This window comes from Ictidomys tridecemlineatus, unplaced genomic scaffold, assembly GCF_052094955.1.
Source record: "Ictidomys tridecemlineatus isolate mIctTri1 unplaced genomic scaffold, mIctTri1.hap1 Scaffold_280, whole genome shotgun sequence".
In the NCBI taxonomy this organism is placed as follows: Eukaryota; Metazoa; Chordata; class Mammalia; order Rodentia; family Sciuridae; genus Ictidomys; species Ictidomys tridecemlineatus.
In genome coordinates this window covers 275,968-290,842 of record NW_027522365.1, presented here as the reverse complement: position 1 = coordinate 290,842, position 14,875 = coordinate 275,968, and the positions used below count along the sequence as shown (strand labels likewise).

General features: G+C 39.6%; 1 pseudogene; it reads right to left on the bottom strand.

The window, feature by feature from the left end:
- Window positions 1–1,736: 1,736 nt before the first annotated feature.
- On the bottom strand, window positions 1,737–7,784 carry LOC144373172 (keratin, type I cytoskeletal 19 pseudogene; annotated as a pseudogene).
- Window positions 7,785–14,875: the final 7,091 nt, after the last annotated feature.

Below are 14,875 nucleotides of genomic sequence, written 5' to 3'. Positions count from 1 at the left end.
ACAGATTATATTATTTGATTATACCTGATAATATATGAGTGATCAATAAACAGGTTTACATTATTATCATCAATGAGGACATAGAACTTACCTCAAAAAGTTATTCTGAGATTGTATGAAAAATAACTAAAAAGATCTATCAAATTGCAAGTCATTAATAAGTGTTAGTTGGCTTCTTGTCTTCCGAATGGATATGCTAATATCCATTTTTACCCTGGTAGCAACTTTATAGATTAGTTGAGTAATGTGCTTAATGTGATAATTAACCACAACTGAATATCAATTTGCACTTTATTGGCATATTCAAATAAAGTATCCTCAGAGCTGAAATCATCTAAATTAATTGAATTAACTTTAATTCATTGTGAAATACAGACCAGGAGTGTAGCATATGGCAGCTGATATGGTTATATATTGGAAAGATCTGGGAATTTGCCTTGAAAGATATGTTTTTCAGTTGATGTCAGGCAGGATATACGCCCTCCTCAGTTCCTCATCTGCAAAGTGGAAGTTATAATAGTCCTGGTTCAATTTATTATATTGGGTATTGGCAATTTAAATAGCTGAAAACATGTTTTGTAAAACACTTTATTTAGAAGTTAGTTACTGTTAGGAAAAGGTGGCAATGAGTACAGTTTGAATTATACAGAGAGATTTAGAAAATAAGATTAGAACTACAAATAAATCTCTAATATTATTTTGTTCATATCAGAGTCCTTATCTAGCCCTTCCTGGTGGAAAGAAGATAATTTATGACACAAACCAACTACCAAGTTATTAAAGGATAATTTTTAGAATAAGATATGATAAAGACTCTCATACAAAGATAAAATAAAATGCCATCAAAGATTTTTATTTAACTCATCCATTGATAAGGGAAGCAATATGGTGTCACAACTGACAAAGGAGAATTGAATGAAACCCAGGTTTACATGAAGTAAAGAAAGGCTAAAATGAGTTTATCAATACATTTGAACACTGGGCTACCCACAGAGCAAACATGATGGCACTCCACCAGATACAGTGGATTGGATTTGTTATGTGGCATAACCATTAGCATTAATGTAAATTTTATACAACTTAGTTACAGAATAGTTTAAAGAGAATGAAAGGAAAATATAATCTGTGTAGAAAAGTTAATCAGAAACCCATGGAATGATGTCTCTCCAACCTGTCCTGTCAGAGTTATTCAGTAAGGTAACCCAATAACTAATTCATTATTAGAGTCACTGCTGAACACTGTGTTTGGGGAACAGACTGAGATGGGGAACCAATGTGTCTCATGTATCAAAACCTCAAGATGCTTCAATTTTGATTAGGAAGACATGAAAAGTGAAGAAATAACAGATATTCCCACCTAATTTTTTTCTCTCCTTTCAATGATGACCTCCTTGAAAATGTGAATGTTCCCCCTAATTTAAAGCTATTTAATGCACATTCATAAAAAATCTGGCTGTGACTTTAAGACTAAGCAGCAACCGAGATTCTTTGTGAATGGCCCTCTTCCTCCCCTTGTACCTCCACCCCTTGGGCCATAACGTTTTATTAGCAAGACAGGGGCAGAGTTGTGGTAAGGCCCCTGACTTCTCCACTCTAAGGCCCCTTCCTAGGGGAATTCCCCTGCAGGAGGGTTGGAACCCAGAAGCCTGTGCACTCATATGTTGAGCTGGTTGGACAGATTGTTGTAGTTGGCTCCCAGTCCTCTAGCAGGCTCTGGTAGGTGGCTCCTACTGAGACTAGACATCCATGTGCTGCTGGTACTCATGGTTCTTCCACTTGGTATCAGAATGCATGTTACCTATCTGGGCTTCCGTGCTACTGATCACCACCTGAGTCTGCCCAGTTGCAATTCCTGGGCTCCAAAGTGGGCCTTGGTCTCTGCCAGTGTGCCTTCCAGAGTTTTTCAGGCTGAGCTATTAATAAGGTTTAATTTCAAAACCCTGTAGGGTACTCACAGGTCAGTGACCTCAGACTTGGTCATCTGGAGCAAGCGAGCTCCAGGTTCAGCTCTTTGGTCCAACTCATAAACCAGGCTTAAGTATCCTTCTGGTTCTCAGCCATGACTTCATATTGGCTTCTCAAGTCTTTCAGAGTGTTGGCTAGCTCAACGCCTGGGAAGAATCTCTACACTGACTTGGCTACCACCTGGCCCTCAGAGAACAAATTTCCTCCCCACGGTTCTTCTTCAGGCAGGCAGGCTCCTCTTTCAGGTCTTTGATCTGCATCTCCAGTTGCTCCTCACCCATGTCAGCTTGTCCAGCACTCGGTGCAGGCCGTTGATGTCATCCTTGACACTCAGTTGCAATTCCTGCTCTGCCTCAAACATAGTTTGGAAGTCATCTGAAGCCATACAGGCATTGTCAATCTGCAAGAAAATCTTGGAATTCTCAATGGTGGCACCTAGAATGTTGTCCCTCAGGTCCTTGAAATGGTAACTGTATTTGCAAGAGGGGCTGGCCCCTGCATCTTGTATCAGTTAAGGATTTTTACCTTCAGTTCACCCTTTGCCTGCTCTAGGCTGTGCACCTTGTTCATCTTGGAGGCCAGGCCATTGTTGAAGTTCTCCATTGTGATCTTCTATTTACCCACCAGAAATTGCTTACCCAGGATGCGCATATAGCTGCCACTTTAGCTGTCACCATAGCTCCCAAAGGAGGAAGAGGACAGTAAGTGTCAATGGACACAGATCCACCACAGCCACCTGAACCCTGGTGGATAGTAGGTGTGTAAAAAAGGCATCACCAGCTCCAAATTGCATACTTTGCATGAGGTAGCCAAGGACTGGGGACAGATGTAGGAAGTCATAGCAAGGCAAAGATCATGAGCAATACTGATCTATGGAGCTGCAGACTGAAGAAGAAATTGATTGTAAGGTATGTCAAAGCTATGGGGAATCACAATAGAGGAAGAGGCTGCACATGGTGCCCTTTGGCTGCTGAAAGACAGCCATCTTACCCATTGGGGAGTGGAGGGGGTTGGAGAGAGGGAGGGAGGGGGCAATTTGTGGCCCTTAGTTTGGTTTTTATTATCACTACCACCATCATTATTGCCACTAGACTTATCAACAGCAAATGTAGATAATGAACGCCTGTCATAAAGCTTGAAGCACCTGTGAAATCAGTGGAATCATATTGAAAGTGTCTGTTTATTTCAGGCAAAACTACAATGGGGAATAAAAGACATCAGATAAAATATTGTGACTGTGTTTAGCTGGACCATTTCCAATCATTTTCAAATAAGTTTTCTAAGTTCTGATAAAGTAAATAAAATGACAATACACTTTATAAAAATGTAGCATATTTTAAATCCATTTAATAAAATTGGAAACATACCCTTGCTGTTTCCAGTGACTATACTCATTTGTTGCTCTTGTAGGATGTCTTATGGGATATGTGGTCAATTATTAGTTCTGATCTAAAGCCCAATATTTGTCAGGAATGTAACCTCCTAAATCATGACAATCTTAAGAAGGGAAAATATGGATATACTTCACATTAGCCCATTTTATTACAAAATTTCCCAGAATGCCCTATGTAGAGAGTGGAGGGTCAAAGAGATCAAATGGGGAAATAATTAAGTGGATTTTGAAATTTGAAAGTGATTATTTTTTAAGATGAGAAAACTCTCACAGAGATATTCTATCAACACTGAATTTCAGTTTGTGGATTGACTGAAGACTCACTAATTTATTTAAGAAAAACCTTTCATGCATGAATTATATTTCAGACACTGAAATAGAAATTGGGACTATGTAGCTGAATGATGGTGTTAACTGTTTCAAGAAAATAAAATCTCTTTAGAGAGACAGATCATTCATAATACAAGCAAGTGGAGTCTACAGAGACTTTGATCTCAGAAACATAGTAGTTCAGTCATAGATCTAGAAGAAATTGAGACAGACCAGAGAAATATGCAGGAATATATAGGCTGTGGCCAGGGCTTAATCCAAAATTTTCCAGCATTTAAGATCATTGGCATGGTAGCATTTGGACATAGTTTGAGAATTCAAAAAAATATCCAATAAAATATATAGATATGTTCTCTGGGGAACGATGACTGATTCAAAATAGATGGAAGAAACATACTTAGCATCAGAATGGACACATTCCATTCTCATAGCCAACTGGCTGGAACTAGACCCCCACTTTACTGCTATGGCAGGGCTGAAGACCGAGGAGAACCCATGAATTCTTAGTGATCAATATCTTTCTCTTTCACAACATCTTAACTAATAATTTAAGTGGAGGGGGTTGGAGAGAGGGAGGGAGGGGGGAATTGGTAATTTTAATTTTGGTTTGTGATGTGGTGTATAAGGTAAAAAGGAGATCTTGTGGGAGCAGGGCTCTTCCAATAGCAGAAATCACACACATGTGTAGCTGTCCAACTTATGACTGTGAGGCAATAGAATTTAGTGGAATTAATGTATGTTCAAACCCCAAATGTGCAATTTACTAGCTGTATAAACTCATCAAGGAATGTAACTTCTTTTAGTCTCGGTCTACATTCTGATAAAATGAGAATGATAACACCTAGCCCCTCAAGTGCTTAGGAGATTAAAAGAGGTAACTTATGTGAAATTTAGTACTCTAAACTGGTAGTTATTAAGTAAGACAAGGTCTAGAACTCTTAATTATAAAAGAAATCAATGCCCTCCTGTTTATAAAAGAAGGCAATGTTAGTCAAAATTGGGTGTTCATAGCTACAGTGAAATGGGAGATTGGGTGCATTGGGGACATCCTTTTTGGTTATCTGTGGGATCATTAACATCTTCAGATAGACTCTAATGGTATTTTCACAAATACATACTGTATTAGCCAGTTTCCCCTTCTTATGACAAGAATCTGAATAAATCAACTTACAAAGAGGAAAGGTTTACTTGGGCTCACAGTTCAGAGGCTTCAGTCTATGGCTGGTTGACCCCTTTGCTTTGACACATGGTGGGGCAGAACATCATGGCAGAAGCATGTAGCAGAGCAGAACTGCTTACCTTATGTCTGGGAAGGGAAACCAAGGAAGAAGAAGGGGCCAAGTTCCCACTATGTTCAAAGACTTACCATGAGGCCCCACCTTTTAAGAGCAACCAATAGAACAACAGGTTGGAAACCAAGCTTTTAAAGGTCCTGGAGATATGGACCTTTTGGGGACATTTATGATCCAAACAATAGAATACACATGCATACATTATATCCTAGCTCATACCTGCATCTCCATGTCCTCCAGGACCCTGGAGAATAAACCACCTAGAGATGTCCATTCCATGTGAGAAGAGTTCTCACAGGACCCTGATTCAATTGTGGAGAGAATTTCAAGAACCTGACAATAAAAGGAATGAGGAGAGAAAGGCTGCAGAATAAAGCCCTGCTTGGGCCTCTAAAGCTTTGGTGTTCTCTGAGGTCAGGAAGAAAAGGAACAGAAGGAGAGATGACAGTGGGCAGTGGCTAGGCAAGCCAGATTTGGAATTATCAGAAATGAAAGAAAAGCAGAAAAAGAAGTGGGGGAGAGTGTTCCCTGGCTATTGGCCCAGGTTGATGTTCTTTTAAATCCTTTTTTTTAATAAAAGAAAAAAAATAATTTCATTGGACAAAAGCTACTGCTTTCAATTCTCCCATGGCAAGAAAGACAAAAGCAAGAAATTCATCCCTGGGTTTTGCCAAATCTCAGAAAAGCACATAAGAAGGATTGTCTAATTCCCAAGCAGCATTATAGAAAACAGAGTGAATGAAATTTAATCCTGAATGCAAACATCTGTGGAACTTTTACTCGGGAGGGAGGGGGGAAGAAAGTGATATTAAGACCTATAGCATCTGAAAGAGAAGGTTAATTAAAATAAGTACTTAGCACAGTTTTGTAAGTCCAAAGGCACTCCCACATGCCAGATATTCTGAAGCATCAACATCCTTGAGAAAACCACAATGTTTACTCCGTGCTTAACATGCACATCATGTACCCACCAGTGTTTCCTTTGCCTTCCCAGGTCTCTTTCAGCCCTCCACTGCTGCAGAAACCTTCTCTCCTGTGAGACTCCATTTCAGACAGCTCAGGTAGGCCAGCCAGGTCAGCCTTCCCTTTCTTATGCCCTGCTGGAGGGGTACATCTGTGACTTGGCCTGGCTTATTGTAGCAATTCAACTCTAAGGCGGTTATGAATTGCTCAGAAATGGGCACATAACCCAAGGATAGCCAATCAGGGCCTTCCTTACAGTTTGACATGTCAACTTTGAGAAGTGGTAGGGAACTTTCTTCTCTGGGATCAGGAAAGCTCAGGGTCAAGGATCCTGGATAAGCATGGAGCTATCTTTGCCACTGCAGGGGAAGTGTCTGCTGTGAACAAAGAAAGCAAAGAGGAACAGAAGCTATTAAAGAGTGCAATGGAGACTGGGCTCCGATGACAGCCACAAAGGCTGTGGTTTCCCAAAGTCTAAAGAAATCCTCTGACGATGGATGGGTGTCAATGAAAGGGGATGCAGGAATTGTATAGGTCCAAGGGGGGAATAATACCTTCCCCACTAATCTCCTGAGACATGTCCTGGAGGACATGGAAATGGACCTCTATCCCCCATAGTAGAACTCAATAGCTGGATTTGCTCACTCAAGAGCTCACAGCTCTAACTATTGACATCTTTATGTTCAACAAGAATCAATGGTGTCTACAGTACAGACTTGTTATCTTCCTTTCAAATGTAAATTTTTAGTGAAAGTTCTCTTCAAATAATATCTTACCTACTTGGAGAAAAAAAGACTGTCCCTAAATTCTTCCAGAATCTTCAAAGTCTCTCAGTCATGAACATCAGCACAATTTCTAAGGCAGAGCTGAAAGTATTAGAGGGAGTGAGATGTTTGTACTTAACCTTGAAGGAAAGCCTTCCTGCAGAGGGTTCATCATGATGGCCTCGAGTGAAGGCCTAAACTGGGGAGTGGTGGGGTTGCAAAGAAAAAAAAAACAGAAAGAGAAAGTAAGGCACAGGCTCAAGAATACCTCAACCTATTACCTTTGAACATTGAAGGTGAAGACAGGGGACCTGAAGTAGGGAAGGTTAGCTTGCTCCAGTGACAATTTTCATCTAGAAAACCAGGATCTGCAATGACTCTGGGGCATAAATGTGTCAGCCAATGTTCTTGTGCTCAGGCCTCAAGGTCATTCAATTAGTTCCAACCCAATGTGGCAGCAGGGGAAAAATTAATGAGACCAGAGACAAAAAGTTAGGAGATATTTAAACAAATACCTAAAAAGAAAATGTCACAAGGGGGTTGGCAGGTAGGAAAATGTTGATAGATTTTTTTTACTGAATTCTGAAACTAGTAATTGAAATGTCCCCTGTGGTTCTTAGTTGAATACTTTAATCTTTCTTATAAAGGAAAGGAAAGGGATAAAAGGAATCAGATAGCAGACCTGGGCCACCTCATGATGATGGTAATGAGTCATTTAAGTTTCTAGGCTTCCTTTTTTTAGTGTAAACTGAGGATAATCAAGCCCACCCTCTGGGTTACTGGGAGGATGAAAAATGCCCAGAACAGCATCTGGGAGGCAGCAGGTCCCTCAAGTTCAGCTTTGTTCATTTTCTCCTGCTGCATGCCCTGTCTCTCTTCCCACAGTGCCCAGGCCAGGGTTTCTAAGTCACAGAGCCAGCTGGCTACCCTTTCACTGAAATCACACTTTCATACCAATGCACATGTATCAGGTGTGGGCATTACAAATGGCAGCCAGAGGGTGAGGGGCTGTGGAATTCTGGAAAGGGAAGAAGGTGCCTGGACCAGGTCCAGCCCAAGTGGACATTCACCTGCCATGCTGCCATCACCTTCTATTAAAAGTTATTCCACAGCTACCACTTTCATGTTCACATCGAGCAACTCATGGACTTAAGTAAAATTGCAGAGTGAGAACCATCTATGGTAAATATTTCTCCAAAACCATATGCTGGGCCTAAGGCAAAACAGAACTCGTGTCTGCCTGTGATTTCTGTGGCTCTGCAGTTCTGCTCCCCAGGTTTCTGGTAAAACAGCTTAAGTCTTCAAATAACTGATGACTGTACAGATGCAGAGGAATGGCACGTTTGCCAAAATACTTCCAGGTTACTTCTGTATCCTTGAACGTGGCATGGGAGAGGTAGGAGGGTGATTACCCCTTTGTATGCAAGTATTCAAAGACATATTTTCCTTAATGCCCTAACACAGTGGGTGTCCCATAGAAGAAGAAGAATGGACAATTATTCTTTTTAAATAACTTGTTTGTCTAATTTCAAAAGTAATGCATAGAAAACTTGGAAACCGTATTAGTCAGGCTAATTAACATTGGCTCCTATAACAAACAACCTCAAAATCATAAACATTTATTTCTCACTCACACAATGTGGATGTTTCTAAGCAGGTGGCTCTGTTTGATGACTCCCCTAGGGCAGTGACTAAGGGATCCAGGATCGTTCCACATTGCTGTGTTGCAACATTCTTAGCATCTCAGCTAGACTCTGCATCAACAAGCAGAGGAAAGAGGATTGCTCAAAATTGTCTAAAGCCAGGGATGTAAGTAGGTCACTTTTTCTACATTCCATTGATCAAAATTGATCCTGTGACCAACCTACACGCAGTGAAGAATAGTTTTTTCTCTACCCTCACTATATTTAAAGTGCATAGGACAAAACAGATTACCTACAAACCAATAACCCAAAGACAATTCACAGTTAACAACATGGTTTATAACTTTATTCGAAACATATAGACAGATGAACATATACTTACAATGTAGCACCGTATGACATTCTATTTTATGACATATTTTTAAACTTTGCAACTTAACTATAAATGTTTTCCAATAGCCTAATTTTAAGAGGCTGCATAGTATTAGTCTATGTAGATTATCATAATTAATTTTAACAATATGTTGTGAGATTGCTTCTAATCCAATTGCTAGATAGTCTTGGTTTTCTCTCATAAAAAGCAATGCAATATAAACATGCATAACATTTTTTTTACTGAATTCTGAAACTAATAATTGAAATGTCCCCCGTGGTTCTTAGTTGAATACTTTAATCTTTCTTATAAAGGAAAGGAAAGGGATAAAAGGAATCAGATAGCAGACCTGGGCCACCTCATGATGATGGTAATGAGTCATTTAAGTTTCTAGGCTTCCTTTTTTTAGTGTAAACTGAGGATAATCAAGCCCACCCTCTGGGTTACTGGGAGGATGAAAAATTATTTTCTTAGGAGAAATTCCTAGAAATTTATAGATTCATAATTCAAAATAAAGAACATCTTTAGGACTGAACCACTTCAAAATGTCTTTTTTTGGGGAATCTTATTTTAGGAAGCTCAAACACAGCAGAAATATTTTAGCAAACTTTTGTTACATTCTGAGCAGAGAATTCCAATTTTCTAGAAATGTCTTGTTTGACGTGTTTTCCTCTGTTTGCTGAGGAAATAAAGCACGTGTTGGCTAGTTAAAGAAAGGATTGTACATACAAAGTAATGGGAACAAAGGATTGACTGAGCCCAGCCTTCTCACTAGAGAAAGTTGGAAGATGGTCTACATAAAGAATTACTTTTAATATTTATGACAAACTTGAAGGATAAAAAAGCATGCCAGGGCTGGGGCTGTAGCTCAGTGGCAGAGTGCTTGCCTAGCATGTGTGAGGTGCTGGGTTTGATCCTAGTATCACATAAAAATAAACAAATAAAATAAAGGCATTCCATTCACATACAACTACAAAACATTTTTTTAAAGCTTAAAAGTTAAAATAAATAAATAAATAATATAGTATGTTTTTTTTTTTTTAAAGCATCTCAGAGAAACATTCAAGTCATTTGCTCCAGACTAATAATGGTGGAACAAGGACTCAAATAAGCCCTTTGTTGAGCAAAATTGTGAAACTAATGAAGAATCCATGTTGTTTTGCATTCCCTCCTCTTCCTTCTTTGGCTGCCCACCATTCTCCTGTCTCTAGTTCTACCCTGTTATCACACCAGTGCAGAAAGATTCTGTGATAGTATGACGAAGGGCACTGTTCTGATAATCAGAACTGAGCTGGGATCCTGTCTTGGTTATTTTGACCAATATGCTCTACATACCTTAATGAATCTGTCTTCTTCAGAAGAGGGATTTGAACCAGATAACCTCTATGTCTCTTTAATGTCCCAAATTTATAGGGGAAGACCAGGTCTTGTGGTTCAACACTGCCTCTGGCCTATTGGGTAAACCTGGCATGTCACTATATCCATAAAGGAGGAATTGAACCCAGGTGGCAGCATGGATTCTTTGCAGGGTTTACTCCAGAACTCTTCAGCAGCGCCTAACCAAAGACCTGACACATAGTAAGAGTATGACAAATGTTTATTAACTACCAGTTCTTTAAACCTTCCCCTCCAAAGATGCTGAATTTGTTTTTAATTGCATTGAATATATAGTTTGATTATATTTAACTGTTTGCTCTAATGCTACTCAAGAAAAGAGACAGACATCTAATGCAGGACATTAGCTATCATGCCATGTTCCTTTTCACCTTCGATTAATCTAGATACATGACCTTTGATTAATCTAGATACATACAAGCCCTGCAGAGGGATTTACTCAGTGAAAAAGAACTAAGAAAATGTTATCCAATATGTTTCATTAATATTCCAGTGCTCCTTATGTCCTCCTCATGCCCAGTGGGTGAAGACCATAAGAATAGTACCTTATGCTAATTTGAAACTCTTGGTTTGAACAACCAATTTTTGAAAACTTGGTAAGTTCTCTACATGTAAATTCAGGCCTGAATCCATTACTAGGCATTGAGAGTACAGCCAAATGTCATAGTGAGCTTATAGCTCTGACAGTCAGGCTTTTAATCCTTTTGGGTTCAAAGATTCTCTTGAATAATGTAATGAAAGCCTTTTCCAAGTAAACTGCATATATTCATATGTGAATGCATGCACACACACACACACACACACACACGTGACTTTCAAAATATTAAACATGTAGTATGGCCCTGGCACTGCTGGTTCCGGTTCAGAGGGAAGTGTCAGAAGGTCCCCTCCTGAACCAGACACTAACCCTATTTGCTGGATTGTGTGGACATCTGGAGGCTTTGAAACAAAGTGTATTTACAACCAGTATGGAGTATTTACTATTTAAACATTCACTGCAGATTTACTAGTGCAAACTACCTAGTAGCAGACTTGTAGATACCCATTCAATTTTCCATGCAATTTCAGGGGATTCATGGAGCCCTGATTACCAAGGACCCCTTATTGCCCATATTACCATTCTTTCTTTATTTCTTTTGGAAATAAAATAAAACTGTGTTGTTAAATGATTTAGGTAAAGTCACCTTGTCTCTTAAGTTCTCAGTCTTTATATTTAAAAAACGAAAGATAAGATTTGTCTGCCATCTAAGCTCCCTCCCTCTTCATCAATCCTGTGGTCAATGATTTGGTGGGGGATTGCTCCTCTTCTGCTTGTTTAGAAAGTTCCACTGTGGCTTCCTCAAAACCTTCTTTGGACCTCACTCGGGTAAAAATAAATTGGCATGGGATCAGCCCAGCAGAATAACTTTCTAAAATGAGTCATGAATCTCCATGAGCTAAAACCTTGTTTTGTATTTCATGGGAGTTAGAGGACAGCTGGTCACCACAGTCTGCAAAATGACCTTTCCTTGGGTTGAGTGCTTTGTTGAGTCACCCTTTGGCCTCCTTGACTCCAAGCAAAGCAGCCCAGCTCATTATCTACTTTTTAGTCCTGTTTTCAGACTGAAATAGATCAGCATAGATTTAGACCTAGAACTCTGGTAAGGCTCGACCAACATGAAATGAAACACAGCGCATTACTGTTTTACCATTAGACAATTTCCCCTCACTTACTCTCAGTTGCTTCCACAGTTATACCAACCTCAGGTCATCTCTTTTCTTTATTTTCTTCTTTTCCCTCTTCCTCTTCTTTTTCTTATTCATTAGTCTCTTTTTCCTCCTCCTCCTCCTCCTCCTCCTCCTCCTCCTAGTCTTCTTCTTCTTCTATTCTCTTCTCTTTCTCTCTTTCTCCCTCCCTCTCTCCCCCCAATCATTGAAGATGCTTCTGAAATCCTACATTCTTTGTGGTACCAAGGTCTCCATTTCATTTTATGTGCATGTGGCTCTGGTTGGACATGCAGTGACATTCCATAAAGCTTTTGTGGCAAACTCAAAAACTCTCAAGATTTTTATCACTGCCTATTTAACCTGGCATTTCCTAAGCTCCCTATTTCCTTTAAGACTCAAGGAATGCACTTACCATCTGTTTCTACCTTTCCACATTTTAGCTAAACTTGTCTTTTGCTCATATTGCCCTGGCTCTTCTGCTTGATGTATTTCTTGGCATGAGTATCACCAACCCAAAGACCATCCAGGGGCCTTCTATGTGAGTGAGTGTAACTCAGGTAGGGGAGTAAAGAGACAAATCTTACAAGAGCAGAGGGTAGAGGCTAGATGTTCTGAAACAATCTACTTGTGTAGGAAAAGGAGGATAGATTTCTAAGGCATTAGGACAGCAGGTCATTTGAGCTGTTTTGTGGTGGCAAGCAGAAAGATGCTGAAGGTATCTGTGCACAGACATGTTGAGAAAGGCCTTAGGGACTCAATCCATGCTGGCACTGAGATTTCTAAAAACAATATCTTTCCTCTGGAAATCCTTATACCAGTTCCCTAACCTCTCACCTGTATAAATGCAAATTTTCCCAGTGATTTGGAGATGGCCCAGGCACAGAGAAGATACACATAATCAAGGTTATAAATTTCTGTGTGACCATTTTCCTGATAAACACAGGAAACACAGAGATTTCTATGAGTTTCACTTTTGTTCACAGTGAAAATTGTGAGCTGAATGTTAACAGTATTTTTTTTTAGAATCTTACAGTAAAATCTTAATGGTCTGAGGCAGAGGACAAATGACTCTCCTCCTGATGGGCTTTCAGATCTGACCAGCTGTACATCAGCCCCTTTCTTCAGGCTCCCAGGAAAACCTCCATAGGCTCAGGTGTGAGAGCTGCAAGTATTTTTATGGTTTGTTTTGTTTTGTTTTACCCAGCAGAAAAGCTATTGTGGGTAAGATCAGCAGATGCCTCGCTAAATGCCTGAAAACAATCCCTTCTTGGAGCCCTTTCCAGAGTGACAGTGGAACCAGAAAGTGATCAATGGCCCCCAGGAGAATGTGTGAAATTCTTTCATGGGTGGAACTGGAGCCACTTGCCAGGGGAAGGGCCATCCCAGAAGGGGTGGGATGCTGGCACTTCTGTGTGGCACTTGGAGATTATTCCTGGACATAATGGAAAGAAGAAAGAGGCTGTAACAAAAGGCAGAGTTCACTGACAAAAGAACAGGGTAGTCTGGTTTGCCTCGTTGAAGTTTTAACTAAAATTCCAGAAAGCAAACATCTCAAAGCAACAGGAACTCCAAATATGGAGCTAACCCTGCGTGCTGAACACTGTGCCAGACCTCTCCTAAGCGTCATTTGATTTTATCTTAGCAACAACTCTGTATAAGCTATGTCATGATCATCTTCCTATTCAGAATGCTGGAACTTAAGTGGATTTAAATAATTTTTCATGTTTATGATTAATGCATAATTCACAAACCATGGAATGTGGATGTACTAAGAATATAGTTTAATGAATCACTTTTGACAGTTACCCATCCAAATAACCATCTCCCTAATTAACATATGGAATATTTATTTTTACCCACCCCAGAAAGCTTCCTGATGCCACTTTCAAATCAAGCTCACTCCCCTAAAGGAAACCACTCTTCAGATTTCTATGATCATTTCCTTGTTTTGTCCACTGTGTTAACTTTCTAGAGTTACCATAACAAAATACCACAGGCTGGGTAACTTAAATAACAAAATAAGTTTTCTCACAATTTCAGAGGCTGGATGTTTAAGATCAAAGAGTCTTCAGGCTTGTTTTTTTCTGAGAACAATCTCCTCTTGACTTGTAGATGACTGTTTACTTTCTATGTCCTCAAATTATCTTCCCTCTGCCTGTCTTTGTCCTAATCTGTTGGATCTGTACCCATGCTAATGGCATCATTTTAACTTAAGGCCCTATCTGCATATACCCACGTTCTGATGTGGTGGGGGTTAGGATGTAAGCATATGAATTGAGGGTGGGGGGCACAAGTCATCCCATAACACCTGTGTTTGAACTTCACATAAATCTAATCATCAAGATTATACTCTTTTTGCTTCTGGCTTTTCACTTACCATAGCATTTCTGAGAGGGCGTGTGTATCAAGTTTGCTCCTTTTAGTCATTGTATGAATATATCATAGTTTGTTCAACCATTCTTGTTTTGGGTCATGCAGATTCTTTCCAGTTTGGGGTTATTCTTGCTAAATCTGCTATAAACCCTGTTATTCAAGACCTTTGTATACATATATTCATTTCTCTTGCATAAGTAGATGGAGGTAAAATTGTAGGGTCTTGGGGAAGATCTAGTGCTAATTTCATAGGAGTTGGATAAGAGTCCCATATATCTTCCTTTCTTAGATCGGGAGCATTTCAAAACACTTTGTAAAATATAATACAATAGCCCAAAAAAGTAATAAGAAAACTGGACCCAATTCTCCCAGCTCACTTACTTTACCTCCAGTGCTCAGCCTTTAAGGTCACAAAAGGCAGAAGACCTCATTGAAGTACAAGCAGAATTCTCCAAAGCAAATTTAAACTCAAGGAAGGCATAGGTACCCAGGCTCAAAACCTAACTTCTGATTCATTGAGCAGGTACTTTAAATCAATAACAATTAATGCAAGGGTAAAATAATGCTTTGGAATACCTCGTTCTTAGCATAAAGATTACCAATTCAAAAGGAGAGCTCCACTTACAAGAAACAGTAATAATTTTCTATAGTTCTTCAATTATCTTTCTCAGCTCCTC